At 45.1% G+C, this 19,634-nt stretch overlaps 1 protein-coding gene across 2 annotated transcripts in view; it reads right to left on the bottom strand.

The window, feature by feature from the left end:
• The window catches only part of SNAP25 (synaptosome associated protein 25), an 80,204-nt gene extending 61,196 nt beyond the window's left edge, over nt 1–19,008 (bottom strand). The window contains exon 1 of one of the 2 annotated variants that reach the window (XM_079970152.1): nt 18,857–19,008. The gene's annotated coding sequence lies outside the window, so the exon portion shown is untranslated. The remainder of the gene's footprint in view (nt 1–18,856) is intronic. The other variant, XM_079970151.1, reaches the window with a different exon arrangement.
• Between the last annotated feature and the right edge of the window lie 626 nt (nt 19,009–19,634).

The following is a 19,634-nucleotide window of genomic DNA, read 5'->3' on the forward strand; positions in this document are numbered from 1 at the left end:
GCTGCGGTGGCGGGAGGCACCATTAGCTAAAGTGGTACCTCAGGTTAAGAACAGTTTCAGGTTAAGAACGGAGCTCCAGAACAAATTAAGTTCTTAACCAGAGGTACCACTATAATGCACATGTGTAGCACTATTAGCTTATGTGCCGGCCAGACCGCAAAGTGGCGTCCATCAGCCACTAGGGAAGAAAGGGTGAGTAAAGATCTAATTCAGGAACAAGGGAGGAGTGAAGATCTACATTGGGAGCAAGGTGGGGAATCAAATCAACCTTACCCAACAGTTGAAGTGGAAATCAACAGCTGTTGTGGAAGTGAAGGGCCCCTGTTCTGAATCACCCCAGCCGGGTGCAGAGCCCAGGAGAACCCAGTGTCAGTTTGCATTTCTTAGTGCAGAAAGTATTGATCTGAGGTGTAGAGATCATTCCTATCCAAATTAATTCTAGAGGGTTCTGGAAGCTTCTGGAAGCTTCTCTGTGTGAAAGAAGCAAGCAGAAGGTTCATGATGTTTGGGTTCATGATCTGCTGCCCCCATGGATCCTGCCACCTGAGGTAGCTGCCTCACCTTGCCTCATGGGTGGGCTGGTCATGTGTGCCAACATTACATGTTTGTACAGAACCCCCAGAGAGGAGATTAGCTTTCCCCCAATACTCACCAAGAAAGCTTATGAATACTAAGCCAATTTCAAATTGAGCTGAACAGAGCTCATTCTTGGACTTTGAGTACCTTCACTTAACTACTCAATCTTATAAAGTTAATAGCTACCAGATTTTGCTGTGCTGCATTTTATAGAACTCTGTGGGTGTACTTGTGTGCTAAGAATGTGAGGCAAAATAAAGAAATAAAACATATTTACAGGAGGAAAAATACAAAACCTATACGTTTCTCAAAGGATTTTCACATGCAAACAACATTTCTAAGGTAAGTAAGTAAGCAAGTAAATAAATAAATATCAACACGTAGCATCAGCGTTATAGAACAGTGTACGTATGATATGACTCCCATTTGCAAACAAAGCAGTGCAGGGTTAAAACTTGGATATCTGCAGTCAATTCATAAGAAACCCAGAACATAAGGCAGTGATTATTTGTAGAAATTCAGCAATTAATTGTAAGCAGGTTACCTGTCTTGGGAACATGCTAATGGAATATCCATGAATGAAAAAGAGAGGCCACATTCCATTAGAAATGACTGGATGCAAATTATCATCCCACATAAACAGCTGAGTCATACTTCAAGTGTTTCTCTTTAGATGGTCAGACAGTTACTGAACTGCTGATGAGTTGGTTGGCTCCCTGTGACATTCTGCTTGATATTTCTTTTTCCATGCTAAATAATTAGGTGCAATTGAACCATTTCTGGCTTGATATGAGAAATAAATAAATAAGGAAGTCTGAACACGCTAGCTCTTGCATATGATGTTGATAATCAAGGCACTTCTTTCTTGTGCATCATTTTCTAATGATTTCAAAAGTTTCTTTTCTGGGCTAGATCCTTAGGTTGGACCCAAATACAGAGGCTTTCTTAGACCATAAACAATGTGTACCATAATTATGGGTTATTATTATCAGTATGGGTGCTCTTGGAGGTAACTGATTTTCTAGATCCATTTCAATTGGGATTTAGGCCTGATTTTGGCACAGAAACTGCTTTGGTTGCCCTGGATGGTGATCTCTGTGAGGAGACAGGGCAAAGGTGTCCTTGTTAATTCTCCTTGACCTTTCAGCAGCTTTTGATACCATCAGCCATGGTATCCTGTGGTGGCTGTCTGTGTTAGGGGTGGGTGGGATTGCTTTGTGGTGGTTCTGGTCCTACCTAGATTGTTGTTTCCATAGGGTGATGCTTGGGGAGTGCTTTCAGCCCTGTGGAACCTTCAATGTGGGGTTCCTCAGGGTTTGAATCCCCACCAGCACCACCATGGTGTTTAACATCTACATGAAACTGCTGAGTGGGGTCACCCAAAGTTTTGGAGTATGTTGTCAGCAATATGCTGATGACACAAACCTCTACTTCTCCTTTACATCTGCAACTGTGGCAGTGGGTGTGCTGGACTTGCCTCAAGAATGGACTGGATGAAAGCCAATAAATTGAAGCTCGATCCAGATAAGACAGGCACTTATAGTGGGTGGTTCTCTAGACTGGATAGACGGGAGGTTGCCTGCTCTTGATGAGGTTGCACTCCCTCTGAAGGAGCAGGTATGCAGCTTGGGAGTCCTTCTGGAGCCATCCTGTCACTGAAAGCTCAGGTGGCCTCGGTGTCATGGAGTGCCTTCCACCAGCTTTCACTGGTGGCCCAGCTATGCTCCTATCTGGACACGGAAAGCCAGACTTCTGTTGTCTATGCTCTGCTAACCTCTAGGTTAGATTACTAGAATGTGTCTGCCTCTGAAGACAGTTCAGAAACTTCTGTTGGTGCAAAATTCAGCAACTGGGTTGATCACAGGACTAAGACATTTTGCGCATATAACACCAATCCTAGCCCAACTGCACTGGCTGCCAATTAGTTTCCAGGCCCAATTCCAAGTGCTGGCTTTGACCTATAAAGCCTTAAATGGCTCAGGACCACAGTACTTCAAGGATAACCTCTCCCCATATGAACCAACCTACATCCTGCAATAATTATCAAAGGTCCATTTTCGCGTGCCTCCTCCACAGGAGGTCTGGAGGGTGGCAACACAAGAATGAGCTTTTTCTGCCCTGACTCCTCATTTGTGGAATGTTCTCTCCAGGGGCAATTATTATTATTATTATTATTACCTTTCAAATATTTGCTGAGGATGCATCGTTTCAGCTGTATCATCTCAGAAATATTCCAGCCCCCTCTCATGAAACCCACTGAACATTTGCTCAAACATTCTACACCTTGAGTCAATCCAAAACATTGATATGCTGCTGGCATGCTGTGAAAGTCTACCCGGTCTCCACCATGCATTTCAAATGCCACACCCAACTGTGTGACAATATTTACTGCTTTGTTCACAGGCCTGACTCTCTGATAAGATGCCATCTGAGCTGCCGTTAAAATACCCACCCTCTGCAAACATTGCTTTCCTACAGGCATCTGGGCATACACAGGCTGGTACCAGCTGTGCTGTTAGCTAACAACAGGAAAGCTGATTTGTGGATGCTAGATTTGAAAAGCGAAGAAACATTAAAGAGATGCAATAATCGGCCTACACATTTCCCATGCAAAATCTCTAGAGAGTTAGACTGCTGAGGGTTCATCATTGACCTGCTGGACCTGTTCGGAAGAGCTAGATTTGGTGGGGTGGATAGGAAGGTCAACAGGTTTCTTTCATCCTGTGTTGCATTAGACTCACAAACACTAAAGCTGTACAGGAGGAAGGAATTACAATGTCATTCACTCTTTGCACTGAGGTTGTCCCAAGGCCTGTATTCTCCTACACACAAGTGCATATAATCACACACAGAGAGAAAGGAATGAACTGGGCTATACAAAGATATTGCCATAGTGATTCCTGTGGTTGCAGTCTAGATGGAGTCAGCTTCACGAATAATTCTGGGCTTTTCCTCTGTAATTCGCACTTACCAGATGGATGAAATATACCAGGAAGTTTTACGCTAATGGGGTGAAGGGGGCTTAAAACATACCAATCTTTGTGTCTTGCCAATCAATGAGCCATAGGTTGCAACCACTGTGCAATGGCTTTACTTTATACTTCATCAAGTGCGCTCTCTTTTATCTTCTTTTCATCGCACATAGGTGCTAATGTAAGAAAAAAACACTTGTCCATAATCATCTAAGGGGCATGTCAAAGTCCTTTGTAATCAAATCAGTTTCATATTGTTATAGATGTATGTCAAGGACCAAAGCATCTAAAAGGTTTCATTTGCACAAAGTTTAGAATGGCTAAGATGGCCTGCCCACAGTTATTCATAACTTCCAGGCATGATTACCACAATGTGTTCTACATGGGGCTACCTCTGAAAAGTGTTGGGAAATTTCAGTGGTTCTAGAATATGGCAGCCATAGGAGCCAACTCCTAGGGGCCCTTTCGCTCCCCCACAGTGGTGTAGCGTGGGTTGTCAGCACCCGGGGCAAGGCAAGTAATTTGAGCCCCCTAACCCGTGGATTTGCACCCCCTAACCATAACCCCCAGATGTTGCGCCCGGTGCGGCTGGCCCCCCTACACCCCCCACGCTATGCCACTGCTCCCCCAATAAAATATTTGAGGGGGCTGCCCCCCCAAGTTGATGGGCCTTGCCATTCAAATGGTGTGCATACACTGTGTCTTGTGATTGATTATATGGGGCAGGTAAGGCCCCATATTTTACTCAAGTTGGCACCCCTGATGGCTGCCAAGTTGTTTGTCATGATGAACATATTCCACCGGTACTTAAAGATCTTCGTTATCTTCAAGATGGTTTATAGGCAAAAATCAAATGAAGTGCTTCACTTGATTTTTGGAGACCCAATTAAGGTACCAAAAAGACTCAGCTATGAGTTTCCAGTGGCTCACTCTGTCCCCACCATTTTTGCTGAAACTATTAAACTTTGGACTAAGGATTCCGGATCAATCATTTTTAGAGGAGCTCAGGAAGGTCAAATGATAAAGCTGAGAGAATGTTTGACAAAAAGCTAAATAGAATGAGAAATATGGAAGAAGAATTGAGGAAGGATAAAACCATAACTCCCAACCCAATTAATTAAATTTAGGACAAATAGATCTGCAGAAAGACTGTCAATAGATTCTGCATCTACCTTCATCACTCTAAATGGACTGTAATATTTTTTACACCTGCATTTCCTTTGCTACATTGTGCTAGATTGCATTTTCATAGTAGTATATACACACACAATTTTTTCTGGACCTCTTCACACGTCTGGCAAAGTAGGCTCTTGCCCATGTAAGGCCAGCCAGAATATTCTTCAAGATGCCATGAGACTACTTGCTATTTCTGGCTATCATAACAAGGTATAATTAGTCCTCTTTCTGATATCAGTATGTGTCAAAGAGTGAGCTAGCAGGAAATCACACCGTTCAAAGTTGGAGTTAACTCTTTATTAACAAAAACACATTTTGCACAGACTTGGCTGAATGTTAGGTCTAATGAGCACAGCACCTCATTCGTGTAGGGAGTGATATTTTTCTAGAAAAAGAGGTGCCGGAACTCACCACGAACACCTCCCTTGTTCTCTTAGAATGGCAATGGTGCCCACCTGAGAGGTGCCGGAACTGAGTTCTGGCTGCAAAAAGCCCTGCTGGTAGGTCTTAACCCATGAATCAGTTGCTGAGGCTGAAAGTCCCTGTCTCCTCACAGTCATTTAAGTCCCCTCCTCTCAATGTCTTTCTCCACCCCCATTGTTCAGCCCAGACACTGAGGTCCAGCTCCAAGGGCCTTCTGGTGGTTCCCTCACTGTGAGAAGTGAAGCTATAGGGAACCGGGCAGAGGGCCTTCTTGGTAGTCACATCAGATGTCAAGCAAATAAACAACTATCTGACTTTTGGAAGACATCTGAAGGCAGTTCTGTTTAGGGAAGCTTTTAATATTTGATGTTTTATCATGTTTTTAATATCCTGTTGGGAGCCGCCCAGAGTGGCTGGGCAAACCCTACCAGATGGACAGGGTATAAATAAATTATTATTATTATTATTATTATTATTATTATTATTAACAGTGCCCACATGCAGCCTGCTGCTGCTCTGATCGTTTCAGTCTCCTTCTGGTTCTGGAAGACAGTGGGGAGAGGAGCATGTCACAGCAGGAGGGGGATACATTTGTGACTCTTCACCAGCCTCACTCATATCTACGTCTTGTTCTTCCTCCTTTCCTCATTGCTTCTACCTCTGATTCTAGGCTTCTCTCTGCCACGGACTCTCCCAGCTCACTAAGCCCTGTCTCTTCATCAGCTTCCAACACCTCCTCTTCCCAGTCTTCTCCCTCTGACTACTCATTGTTGTCTGACTGCCACTCCCTGGGCTCTGAGCCTTCTTCCCTTGGTGGTTTGCCAACTGGTTCCTCCCAGCATTCCTCTGCGTCCAGCCAGTCATCATCCAAATCCAGAGCAAAATGAGAAAACTGATAATTATCAAAATACTGGCCTCATTTCCTGGGTCCCAAATATTTACTGGTATGTGTGTGAGAGAGAGTATCAGTATGCATGTAGTCTTCATTTTTAAACCTATATGAATAAATACATATCTACAGATCCATTGAATGCTACCAGCCTGTTCTGCAATGCACTCAGACTGGCCCTCCCATTAAAGGTAAAGGGTAAAGGGACCCCTGACCATTAGGTCCAGTCGTGACTGACTCTGGGGTTGCTGTGCTCATCTCGCTTTATTGGCCGAGGGAGCCGGCGTACAGCTTCCGGGTCATGTGGCCAGCATGACTAAGCCACTTCTGGCAAACCAGAGCAGCGCATGGAAATGCCGTTTACCTTCCCATCGGAGCAGTACCTATTTATCTACTTGCACTTTGACGTGCTTTCGAACTGCTAGGTTGGCAGGAGGGCCCTCCCATTAGGCAGAGTAAAATAACCACCTCAGGCAGCAGTGTTTGGGTGTCAAGAAAGGGCAGCAAAATGTTAGTTATGTAATTTGTTTTTATTGTGTTTTTACTGCTAGGGTGTAGGAGAGGGGCTTGTTGAATGTTCTGCCTCAGATGTCAAAATAACTTGCCTGCCTTTAGTATTATGCGTCTTGACTTTGGGATGGGGGCACCATTTGCTGTTCTGACCCAGGGCATCAAAATACATTGTGTCTGCTCTGAGTATCTAACAATGGCTAAGGTCCTTCCTTCAGAGAGCTAGTATTTACGCACACAGACACACACAGACACACACACACACACACAGAGAGAGGGAGAGAGATAGCTGAGTGTTATTAATCTATTCTGCTGCACAGTAAAAACTGCTTAGCTCCACCCTTCATGTACCCAGTGTAGTATAGGGACTGGAGCACTGGATTTTGAATTAGGAGATTTAAATCAAATACACTCTCAGTCATGAAGCTCTCTATCTCAACTTGGACCAATCCCAATATATCAGTCTAACCTATACCCAATGGGAGGGAGGTTATGTTCACCACTAGGGATAGAAGGGTCTGTTAATTTCATTTCTCTAAGATTCTCACTTTCTGATCTTAATTCCTGTTCTTCATGTTTCTGCAGCAATTTGCATTTTTAAAAAATCCTCATGAAAATCCTTCAATATTTTAGTGTTTTTAATAGGTTTTTTCCTGTGGTTTTGACTAATATGCACTTTTTTTGCAAGCAATGCATTTTTGTATATCATTTTCACAAATATATTCCTTTTTGCACACATTTTCCCTAATATATGCATTTTTATAAACACTGCTTGGCTGGAGAACTGCATCACAAAATTCAGATAAGTGTGAATATTGAGGGATGGCTGTGTTTCGATGCTCAAATTATTTTGGAAAGCACAGATTAGATATATTCAGCTTCATGAATCTGAACAGAGTCACATTTATTCCCCATCTCTAGACACCACCTTTATCTTACTGAGGGAACGGTGGTACACAAACATGATAGATTCAGTAACGACAAATGATAATTTCCCCGGGCGCCGTTTTTCTCCTTGACAACAGTAGGTTGCAATGGATTGTCACTTCTTCTGTGGCCATAAATATAAGGGTGTACCTTTTTATTAATAAGTGAATGGGACATTCTCAAGGTCAGAATGTGTTCTCAGGGCAGGGACCGAAACTGTGAAATTTGAGATACAGAATAGATGGACACAATAGCCTAATAGGCTTCTGCCACCAGAGGGGAGGAGAGAATATTGATGTCTTAGAAATCCCTGCACAGTGTAGAATTCTTTTTTTTTTTAAAAAAAAAAAATGTTAAGCTTTCCCTACAGCACAACATGAAAGATGACATCTATGTATCAGTGCTCAGTGACTACTCAGAACCCTGGAGGGTTTTCCATTCCATTTCATTATGCTCTCCTTTTCTAAAGGGTACCGGACGAACAGGCTTTCACAAACACTAACTGCTACCGCATCCAAAATCCATCTCTCTCGGAGCCATTTGCCTGTTTTCAAAAAATATGCACTGGATACAATATAACAACACTAGATAATGACTATCAGCATCTTAAATAGATTGTGCCCTGTATGATGAGAGAGGAAATGCTTTCTAGCTGGTGACGCAGTTTATTTGTGGAGTTAAATACATGTTGGGCAGACTCTACAAGGCACTTCAGATGATTACATAACCACCCATATTGTTTCAGAGGGGCTCCATGCACCAAGTCACAGCGTGATAATGTGACAACTATAGGTAGGTGGATTGTCAAGCCCTTGGAAGGGCAGTGCCAGTGGCGATCCCACTGCTTTGCCCCCCCCCCCAAACCCTCAACTCACTCTTCTTCTTTTTTCTTGGAATGAAAAGGCTGGGGAGGCTGTCTCTACCACTCCTCCTCTGCCCACTCCATGACATCACCATATCTCAACCGGTGTGATATGTCAACAGAGTATGCAGAGCCCCAGCAGAGTCTTCCAGAGATTCCCTGTCACCAGCAGACAGCTTCTCCCAGAGTTCCCGATTACAGGCAAGGACGCCTCTCCCGCACAGTTCGAAGTAAAAAGGTGTTTCTAAGATGCAGCAAAACACTACTGTCTACTATATATGCATTTCTTCTGGCCTTTGAAGATACATACACGCAGGAAGATCCCCTAACACTATCACCATGCTAGCAAACGCTGCTGTGTAAAACCCACAGCCTCTTCTCCTGACTCTCGCAGAGTCAGCCCCTGACAGCAAAGAGGACAGTACATAGATGTGCAACAGGACAAGACGTAATGAAAGCAATGCCCTAGAGACTACTATGCCTGCCTCCACATGCAGGCTTAATTCCTGAACCAATGGGAGGCTGAATGATTCAACAAGTCAGACATTCAACCTTGCTGGTGTTGCTATGGTAACCCAGGGCACCTGGCACCCTTATCTCACAAGATCCAGGCATGGGGAATATGCTAGAGCTCAAGCTCAAGGCTGTGCAATTTAACTCACTGTTCACATCACACCAACATATAGTTCTACTGTACGAAAGTAAGAACCACATCCTTTGCCCTTCCCACTTTTGACTCTGGTCCTTCTCACCATTGTTTGATGTTTTATCGTGTTTTTTAATATTCTGTTGGGAGCCGCCCAGAGTGGCTGGGGAAACCGAGTCAGGTGGGTGGGGTATAAATAAACTATTATTATTATTATTATTATTATTATTTGGCGTCCAGAATGTTGTACTGGAGGGAATATAGCTCTGGATATGGATTGCAAAATATTCCCTGCCACTGACTTCCTACTAGTCTTTTTTGTTTTAAGGTGGGGTATGCATGTGTTGAAGCCTACTGACTACAAACAAGCTCTGCTAATAGTTATTGATCTTGTTGATACGATTCATGAGAAGTTTTCCTTTTGTTTGTGCCTCTAATGGCACATTTCTAAATTAGACAACAGGCTTCAAAGGAGAAACCAAATACAAGGCAGTCATGTCAGAAATCACATGTAAAGAAGCATCTTTTTGTATTCATGGTTAAAGACAGAAGTTGACAGTTATTATCAGCAGTTATGCTCAGCTACAATCATTCTAAAGTTATCCAGTTTCTCTAGCAGTAAATACTGGACGTTAAAAATTTGAAAAATGAAAACAACGTGCAAAACATAATTACTTGTACATGTATACAAACGGTCCCTCCCTCCCTTGTTAGAGGTGTACTTTCAATGATAGTTCCTTCCCTCCACATGTAAATATTCTTATTGCTGAGTCATATCCCAGGCACAGTGAAGAACAATAATAGAATGATTTGTGTGTGTGTGTGTGTGTGTGTGTGTGTGTGTGTGTGTGTGCATTGAAAAAATGTTATTCTTCAAGACAAAGTCATATAATTTTTAAATTTGTATACTGCCCTGGGATCTGTGGATGAAGGGTGGTATACAAAATTAATAAATTCTCAAATCCAGCAAAAGTTTAACATCAGCCTCCCCCCATTCCAGATGTTTTGGACCACAACCCTCATCATCCCTACCAGTTGAAGTCCAAGACATATGGAGGGCACCAGGTTGCGGGGGGGACTGGCTTACCTGCAGACATGGTAAGGCAATGATTGCAAGCAAAATATGCTGCTCTTTTCAAAGTAAGAGATTTGCTTTCATCCATTAGTTTTATTTATTTATGCTTAAGATTGATAGATGCATTTCTTCGTAGCCCACAAGGTCCCACTATCTGCACTTAAGAGGTTCTTGGGTAGCAGAAGGGTTTGAAAGGATGTCTTCTCTTGAGCCTGATGAGTCAGTGTTTGGGGCTCAATTTTCATATATTCAAAGCAGTTTCATATTTTCAAATTGTCAACATCAGCACTAGATTCTTATATGTGAACCTGTCAACTGAAAATTATTTTTGCTTGCTAGAAAGGGGAGATTCTGACCCAGAATTACCAGACTCTTGGCATAAGGTTTGACCAAAAATGATTGCTTCCAGGAATGCAACAAACCCAATTCCTAAGACTAACCCTCTTCCCCTTTAGCACGGGGCTACATATTCTTTCTTTAGCAAACCCCTCAACCACGCCATCACTTTCACAGTTTGAAAGAAATGCATTTTGGTCGGGGTAGGAGAAACTATTTCACCTATTCACACAACAGTTTAATCTCTAATACCTCAAAATCTATGAAACAGTGAATGCACAAAAGAAGAAGAAAAATCAGATTTGCAGTCCTGAGATTAAATCACCAGTCTGTATGAATGTAGTGACACACATATAACTGGAGAAAATACCTGATGGGTGTAAATCAACATATTCCCATTAGGTGTCATTAATGATTTTGATGCCCAGATCTCAGTTTTTAATGGGGGCTTTTTAGAACACAAAACACACATGGCTTGGGATAGTTCCAGCTGAAAAGCTAAACGCATTTGATAGCTGCAGCCAGCATGAATTCAATTTGGGCAATGCCAGATGAGAATTCATCATCCAAAGTAACAGTGAAACATTCAGGACAAATTGCTTCTGGTCTTTCTTTCCCCTTGGATTAGAAATTCAGCTTCTGCAACTGGGAAAGATGAGATACCGTATCTACCACTGCCAAAGAAGGGACACTATAAAGCTATGATAAAGGGGATGAGGCATAACAATATATTTCACCCATGTGCGTGCATGGGTAGCCTCTTAATGTTTAAACTGCAGAAGGTTTCCAAAATTTGCAGTGGGGGTAAGCTGTAGAAAATTGGTTGTATGCGTCATTCCCAACTGGCTGAGATGGGAGAATCAACACTGCATCTTGGAATTGCATGTCCTGGAATTATATAACATGCTCTACTTTACACATTCCTACTGCATTTATGACAGAGAAGCAATGTTGTAACACTCACCCCTAGAGCAAGAAATAATTGGGTGGATGATAGCCCCCAGTGTGGAAGATCCTGCCAGCAGAGCCCTATACATGCCTACACAGAAGCAAGTCCCATTATGTTCAAGGGAACTAACTCCCAGATAAATAGGTATACAGTGGTACCTCGGGTTACAGATGCTTCAGGTTTACAGATGCTTCAGGTTACAGACTCCGCTAACCCAAAAATAGTACCTCGGGTTAAGAACTTTGCTTCAGGATGAGAACAGAAATTGTGCGGCGGCAGCAGGAGGCCCCATTAGCTAAAATGGTGCCTCAGGTTAAGAACAGTTTCAGGTTAAGAACGGACCTCCGGAACAAATTAAGTTCTTAACCCGAGATACCACTGCATAGAGTCAAAGCCGGAAAAGCAAGGTCTTCTGCATGACAGGGGTTTCCCCACATGAGCCATAACATTTAAATGCTGCTTACTAAAGATCTAGCTGGCTACAGAGGTGAAATGCAGATATATAAATACTGCCCTCCCAGTCCAGTAAATTAGAATGCAAACAGTTTAGCTCTGTTCAGCAGAGATGTTCATCAATGTAAGTTAAATTCAGCTGGCAAGGAAGATTGCTCAGGCCATTGTCCAGCATCAACACCAGAAGAAATTAATTACAGTAGAATGAATTCACTTCAGCTCCATCAATTTATGTCAGTAATGATATTTCAGGACTCTGTCAAAGGATGTCAGCTGAGCCCTAAGGCTCGGGTTCAACAATGCGGCTAAGAATTTGTCTGGGCAACCAAGCTCTACAATCAGCAGCTCCATGCTATAAGATGGCGGCCAGACTGTATGGCCAATTCAGATGGGACAGAAGAGGAATGGGATGGTGAATGCCCGCAATTTGTTGACTCGGAAGAAGGCTATATATGGAGTTTGGGGGTGGGTAATGGCATGTCAGAGAGAATGATCTAGCTAGGCACATGCTAACTTTGATTTGCTTTACGCAGCAGGGGCATTCAACCATTCAGTACAGTCTGATGTGGTGCAGATACATCACATGGAGCTGCTGCGGTTGTGTTTTGTCTCTCTTGCTAAGCTCCCACTTCCCTATTGTGAAACGGAAAATGTTGCCATGCAATTTAGTACATGCTTAAATTATTTCCTAAGTGCATACAGTATATGCTGGCTGCTCCAGGGGTAGCCAACAGGGTGCCCTCCAATGTCATTGGACAACAGCTCCCACTTGCTAACCATTAAGGCATTGATTTTTGCACCATTAAAGCATCCCCACCCACCCTTCTTCCTTATGGTGTCACCTGCAGAAATCTGCTTTAACCTGCCCCAACCCAAAGATTGAATTGCCTCCCTCTGTTTTTTGTCACACAGAAAAGGTAAAAAGGTAAAGGATCCTTGGACAGTTAAGTCCAATCAAAGGCGACTAGGGGGTTGTGACGCTCATCTCACTTCAGGCTGAGGGAGCCGGCGTTTGTCCACAGACAGCTTTCCGGGTCATGTGGCCAGCATGATTAAACTGCTTCTGGCACAACGGAACACCGTGACAGAAACCAGAGCGCACGGAAATGCCATTTACCTTCCTGCTGCAGCGGTACCTCTTTATCTACTTGCAGTGGTGTGCCTCCGAACTGCTAGGTTGGCAGGAGCAGGGACCGAGCAACGGGAGCTCACCCCTTTGCAGGGATTCAAACCACTGACCTTCTGATCAGCAAGCTCAAGAGGTTCAGTGGTTTAGACCACAGTGCCACCAGGGGCAGCCACACAGCCAGGGGTAGCCAACCTGACACCTTCTGTGCTATGCTATGCTATGCTAACAGGAGTTGAGAACCAGCATGACATAATGGACCCTGGAGCCCAATCCCAGCTCAGCCATGAAGCTCATTGGATGACCTTCAGCCAGTCACCTTCTCTCAGCCTACCCTACCTCACAGGGTTGTTGTGATGGTAAAATGGAGGGCAGGGAGAACCATGTATGCCACCTTCAGCTCCTTGGAGGAAAGGTGGGTGAGAAACTGAATAGTAATAAATTATGAGAACTTCTCGTTGGCACCCTATTGACCAGGCTTCCTCCAACTCAGCCCTCCAGATGTTTTGAGACTGCATTTCCCATCATTCCTGATCACTGGTCGTGCTAGCTAGGGATCATGGGAGTTGTAGGCCAAAAACATCTGGAGGGCCGAGTTGGAGGAAGCCTGCTATTGGCTATCATGACATGAGTCTCACAAAGCAGCACAAGTTTTTATTTTTGATTTGAGGATATTTATTATGATTTTTGATGTGGCCAGTTCACCCCTTGCTATTTTATCTTGGCACTGGAAGTAGGTCTGAGAACTGAAATGACCAACAGGCAAAACACTATACTACATGTGGGACACAATCTAAACAGTCTATGAGAAGCTAAAAATTGCTATTCCTAGATTGGAAAAATGGTTCAAATGTCAGATGGTTCCCTGCCTGGTATTATTTTCAGTTCCCAACCCAATCCACCTACAGTGGCAAAAGAATAAAGTGGATGGGCAGCTGAGAGCAAGGCATAAATGTAATATAAAAAACATATACTATATTCAAATATACATTTGCTCATATCAAAACACAAAGGGAGCAGGAAATGTGAATGAACAGAAGATCAGGCCAGAGGCCCATCTGGTCCAGCACATTGCTTTCACAGTGGCCAACCAGATGCCCATAGCAAGCAGAACCTAAGCATAACATCACTCTCCCCATCTGTGAATAATATTTAAAGACATACAACTGCTCAAAGAAAACAGGAAACCCAAAGCAACACTGCATCCTGTTCGCCGAGCCCTAAGACTTTCTTGCAATGCTGCTGCATCAGACAGGGAAGAGGCATCATTGCAAATTAAAAAGGCATATCAATCATTTATTCTTCTTCCCCACTGCAGCACTGGAGTAAGAAAAGAGACTCCTAGCCAGCAACGGGCAGGAAAAACACTCTGCTGTGGGAGTGTGGTCCATATGCATGTGTGTGTGTGTTGGAGGTGCATGCATGTGTGTGCGCATTGACCACACCTACTTCAGTTCATCACTGGCATATAACCCTCTGAGTGGTAGCCAATGCTCAGGGCAAAAAAGTTAGCTGCTCCAAGATATAAAACTAAACATTAAATTCTTGCCATAAATCCTTGAGTGAGTAAGAAACATGGGTGTTAGGAATGGGCAAAACCATTGCCTGAGTCAGCTTACGACCAGCCTGGACTAAACAAATCAGTGTTCTGACTCAGGAGAAGGTAGTTTTGAAGGGTTAATAATAATAATAATAATAATAATTGTTATTATTTATACCTCACCCATCTGGGTGGGTTTCCCCAGCCACTCTGGGCGGCTTACAGCATATAAAAAAAAATGGAAAACATCAGACATTCAAAATTTCCCAATACAGAGCTGCCTTCAGATGTCTTCTAAAAGTCAGATAGTTGTTTATTTCCTTGACATCTGATGGGAGGGCATTCCACAGGGTGGGCACCACTACCGAGAAGGCCCTCTGTAGTGGCGCTACAAATTTATTACACAAATTTAATAAAGAACAACAACAACAATAATAATAATCTTGACACACATGGGCATGCATTACTCATTCTTTGGGATACCCTCTCTGACAGCTGTTTGGAACCAAAGGCCCAAAGTCATCTCAGTTGTTGCAGTCTGGAAATATCCTCCTGGCTGATTTGCACTCTTTTCAAAAGCAGCAGCCATCAGCTTCACCCAATTCCCGCTGCCTGCAACATTTGGCAATCAAACAAGCCATTGTGGAATTATGCATTGGCAGGTCCTAATGGAAAGATTTTGTTCAGGTTGTTCCCTAAGAGATGGTCTCCACTTCTGCTTGTGTTGGCTTGTTTGCTTCCAGGTCTGCATTGCTGGTTGGTTGGTGCAACCTCTGTCTCTGTCCCACATGCCAGCCACTGCAAGGTGACGCTGTCAGTTCTTTTAGGGTCCATCTTCTCATTTGTTTGATATCCAGGCACCTGGAAGTCATACATGGAGAACCTTCCTGGACCTGGCTGTTGCAAGAAAGGCATTCTGCCCATGCTTAGAAACACTGTTATTGCTTCATAGGGATATAAGAAGATTCCTGTTCCATCAATGACCCGTCATCATGTTCTTATGGGAGACCAACCAGATGCCTATGGGAAGATCTGTTGCAAGAAAGGCATTCCGCCCATGCTTAGAAATGCTGTTATGGCTTCATAGGGATACAGTATAAGAATATTCCTGTTCCATCAATGACCCGTCATCATGTTCTTATGGGAGACCAACCAGATGCCTATGGGAAGATCTCAAGCAGAATCTGTGCTTCAGAAGCAGCAAGACCATGATGGGCTTGGCATCGAAATCAGGTTCTGGGGTTACAGCCTGCCCCACATCCCTCCCAATCGGTCCTCTTCTGATCTGCCAGCTGCATTCTCCACTCCCACCTTGTTTCTTCTTCCTACTGCGAGGCACGATTGCTCGTTCTTGGCTGCTCGCGGTTCCTCGAGATTATTCTGGGTTCCCATTCTCTGAGTCACGAGGCACCCGAAGGACATTGCTGCTGCTTAACGTCGTGAGCCCGAGGAAGACACCCTTTGCTCGCCTTGTCTGCTGAGACAGCATCCTTCAAACCACCCCCCTCTTCCCCTCCCTGCTTTGTCCAGATGGACCTGACAAGCCCACACCTTAAAACAAAACAACAACAACAACAAAAAAAAACACACGATAACAACAATCTCATGGAGGGGTTAATTTGTTTAACAAATCGATTAAGGGAAAGGTGTTTAGATTGTCACGTGGTAAGTCTCGCTGGCTTCTGTTTTGCTGCGTAGAGATCTGCTGGGAGAGCTGGCCTTGGGCAGCCGTCGCCAGCTAGATTAATAATAACCCCACCTGATTCTTATCACCAAGACCAGGACCCGAGCGGAAAACAAGCTCTGCTCAGTAGAGCTCCTGCGATTTGGACCTGAAAGCTTTTTAGACAACCGAATGGTGGGGTGGGGTGGGGGGGGGGAGACAGGAAGAAGTCACCGCACCTCACCACTCCCAGCTAAGTAGCCTCTTTTCGATGTAGGCACCCCTTGATTCAACGTGCTTCCTCCACGCCAGCAGTTAATGCAGCAGATGGAGGCAGAGGCCAGGAAACGTGACAGTGGGAAGCAAACGTCGGGCTGGGCGCATCAAATCTGGTGCTTGCTGCCTGATCTCCGGGAGTTTTCTCAATCAGCCCTCTTAATCCGTCAGCTGAGCTGAGCTGACGCGTCTCTCTCTCTTTCCACCCTGCAGCCATGAATGGGCGCCACCTGAGATCTCGCCCCGCATCACTTATCCAGAGACGCTGCTAAGATGGAAACAAAGCCTCACGGTCCCCTGGTTTTCCTATCAGTCTCAGACGCAAGGATTTTTTTTTCCGCCCCCGCCCCCTGTATCACTGCAGGCTTCCTCCCCTCCCGCTCGCTTTCTTCTTCTTCACCCCTTCGCCTGCGATGAAGAAGAAAACCACCAGGAATCGTTTTTACTGGTGATTTCGCACGTAAGAGCTTTCCTCTGACGCAAACATGTGAAGCGCTCTGTGGCCCGGAGCTCCGAGGAAGCGCAAAGCTGTATTTGTGAATACCCTGCTCCCCCCACACTTAAGTAAACAATCTCCCTTGAAGCTTCCTTGCTTAGGGGCCCCCGGTCCGCTGTCCTTTTCTCTCCTCTCAATGCAACGCCTCCCCCATGACAGGAAGAAGCGTCGACAGTTCTGAACCCCGCATGTTCTATGTGGGCCAGGAATGTTGCTTTAGACATTCCAGCAAATCGGTTACATAAGATGCACGCACAGTTAAGGGAAGCTCTGCGGTGCACACGAGACCAGAGTCCTCTTCGCTCGGTTCCCCTCCCCTCCGGTCGAGGGCTTGGGAGTGGGTTGGCCAGTTGTTCTTGTTTTTTATTAAAAAAAACCCCACATCCAGCACCGATCTCCCTACTGCATCCCAGAGGCTCTGGCCCCATTGCTTCCCATAGCCTCGTAGGAATGGCCCTCCGACGTGTACTAGCAAGGAAAAGATGAATGAAGGTGCCCAACCCAGTCTATGGGAAAATTACAGGGCGCCGGGCTCACGAGTGGTTTGTTTTCAAACCCAATGGAAGTTTAGCAATTTGGCCATTGCAAACGTCGTCATTAAAGTGATGAGGTGGGCGGGGTGGGTGGAGAGAGAGGGAGAGACATAAAAAAATACCCGATTTTTTTTAACTTATTGAAAACAGAGCACACAACGTGACAAGCAAATAATACGAACTTTAATATTGGAAAGTGAAGGCACCAAAAGCTATCTTACGCCCCTTCCCCCACCGCCTTCCCCCCTCCTGTCACCTTTTAGAATTTATCTGCTTAAACACAGGCTTTCCTCGCAGGAAAACGAGGATCCACGGGGTTTTTTGGGGGGGGGGTGGGGGTGGGGCGAAAAGCCGAGGTTTCGCAGCTCTGGACTCTGCAATACGGAGGTTAGGAAAGGCTTTTTGCTTTTTGCCTTTCCTAAGTGGCGATGAATGCGGATATTCTGAGATGGAGAAACAGCGTGATCTCGGGTGATGGCGTGTAAACAGAGGCAGCGCTGGGCGGTGGGGGGGGGGGCTAAAGCATTGTTGACAAAAAGACGCAAAGGAGAAGCTGGAAACTTGGAACTAGATCGGCGTCGCCTTTTAAAGATTTTAATGTGCCTCTACACGCGCACATACAATCTGTCTGACATATTTAAGTTTGGTTTCAGTCCCCTGCCTTCTAACCCCACCACCTCACTTCACGTTATCATTTTGCAGTTATTTGCAAGTCGGGGTCTCTGCAACCAGGCGAGAGCTGTCCATGGTCCTGACCACGACCCTACGGTCTCAATGCAGGAGGTTAGCTGTCCGAGGTGCTGAATCGAAGCCCACTACTGCAGTGAAGCTTTTCGCTGCGCAAGCTGCCCTGATGGATTTCTACCGCCGCTGCGACGCAGTCCGCAGCCGTAGCCGCTATCCAGGGTGCTGAACCTCTATCTGCCATTGAAGGCTGTCGGCCAATGTGGAGGGCGGGGAGGCGGGGGGGGGGCAAAACAACCGAAAAGAAAACCCCAACCTCCGCCCGATATCGTATCCCACCTCGACACTCCAGCGCCAGATACGTAGACGAGAGCCATGCACGACAACGCGGGAGAGAAAGGTTGGTTGTTCCCAGACAGGAAAACAACCACCATCTCTTAAAAGAAGAAACGATATAGGTTTAAGTATTCACTCCCTAACCCGCCCCCTCACGCACAAAGAGTTAAGGGTGCAGGAAAACTCTTAAAACCCACAGCAACATAAAATAATAAGAATAATAAAATCGGCCATGTGAAATAGGGTTTCATTTCTTCTCCTTTCCTCTTCTTTGCTCAGTCAGAAAACAACAACATGGTTGGTGAGATTACAGCTCTCCCAGCAATATATTTCCTCCACACCTTTGCAAGCGGGGAAGCGGGGGGAGAAAAGGCTTCCTTTGAGGCTTTTATCCGGTGCTTCTCTTACCTTGGCTGCAGAAGAGCTCTGTCCGGTTGCCTCCGACGAAGGTTGTGAGACTGGGGTGCACTGCTGCAGTCGGGAAGTAAGCACAGCCGCTGCTGACCTCCCCGAGTCTCCTTCTTCAATGGAATGGGAGCTGTGCCCTCATCAAAGATGGCCGTCGTTTCCAACGTCAGCAGCTTTTAATAGACATCTATTGAGGGGAGGAGGAGAGGGAAAGGAGGGCTCGCGCGGGTGGGGGCGAGGGGAACTGGAGAGGCAGGCTGGCGTCTGTGGGAGCTTGACTCATCAGAAGCTGCTGCTGTTGCTGCACTGTACCGCAATCCTTTGCATTTTCCTCCACCGGTTATTAAAAGTGATAAATCTGTTTTGAAATTATTTAAAGGAGACACGACGGGGCGTGACCTTTCCTAGTGCATACCGTAGCCTGAAGATATCTTGTTCACCTTTGCAGGGCATTTTTTAGCTGAAGCTTTGGTTGGGGGCGGGGAGGGAGAGCAATAATGCGGTAATGATTTGTTTTCGCCAAAGGGGTGGTCCGAAAAGGGTATTCCTCTAAGTCTCCAGTACTCCATATATGGCCCGTCGACGTGGGCTTCTATTTTTATGCAAGATTTCTCTCTCCTTCTCTGTGTTGTTTTCTGTGCCCCCAGCAAGCAAGCCAACTTTGCATAGGGGCTTTAATTATGCCAATCTGTCTGGTTGGGACCCCTCCTCCTTAGCAAAGGGGACGCAAACAAAATTGCCTTGTTGTTTTGTTTTTACATTCCTGTCGACAGCTTTA

This window comes from Podarcis cretensis (assembly GCF_951804945.1).
Source record: "Podarcis cretensis genome assembly, chromosome: 3".
In the NCBI taxonomy this organism is placed as follows: domain Eukaryota; kingdom Metazoa; phylum Chordata; class Lepidosauria; order Squamata; family Lacertidae; genus Podarcis; species Podarcis cretensis.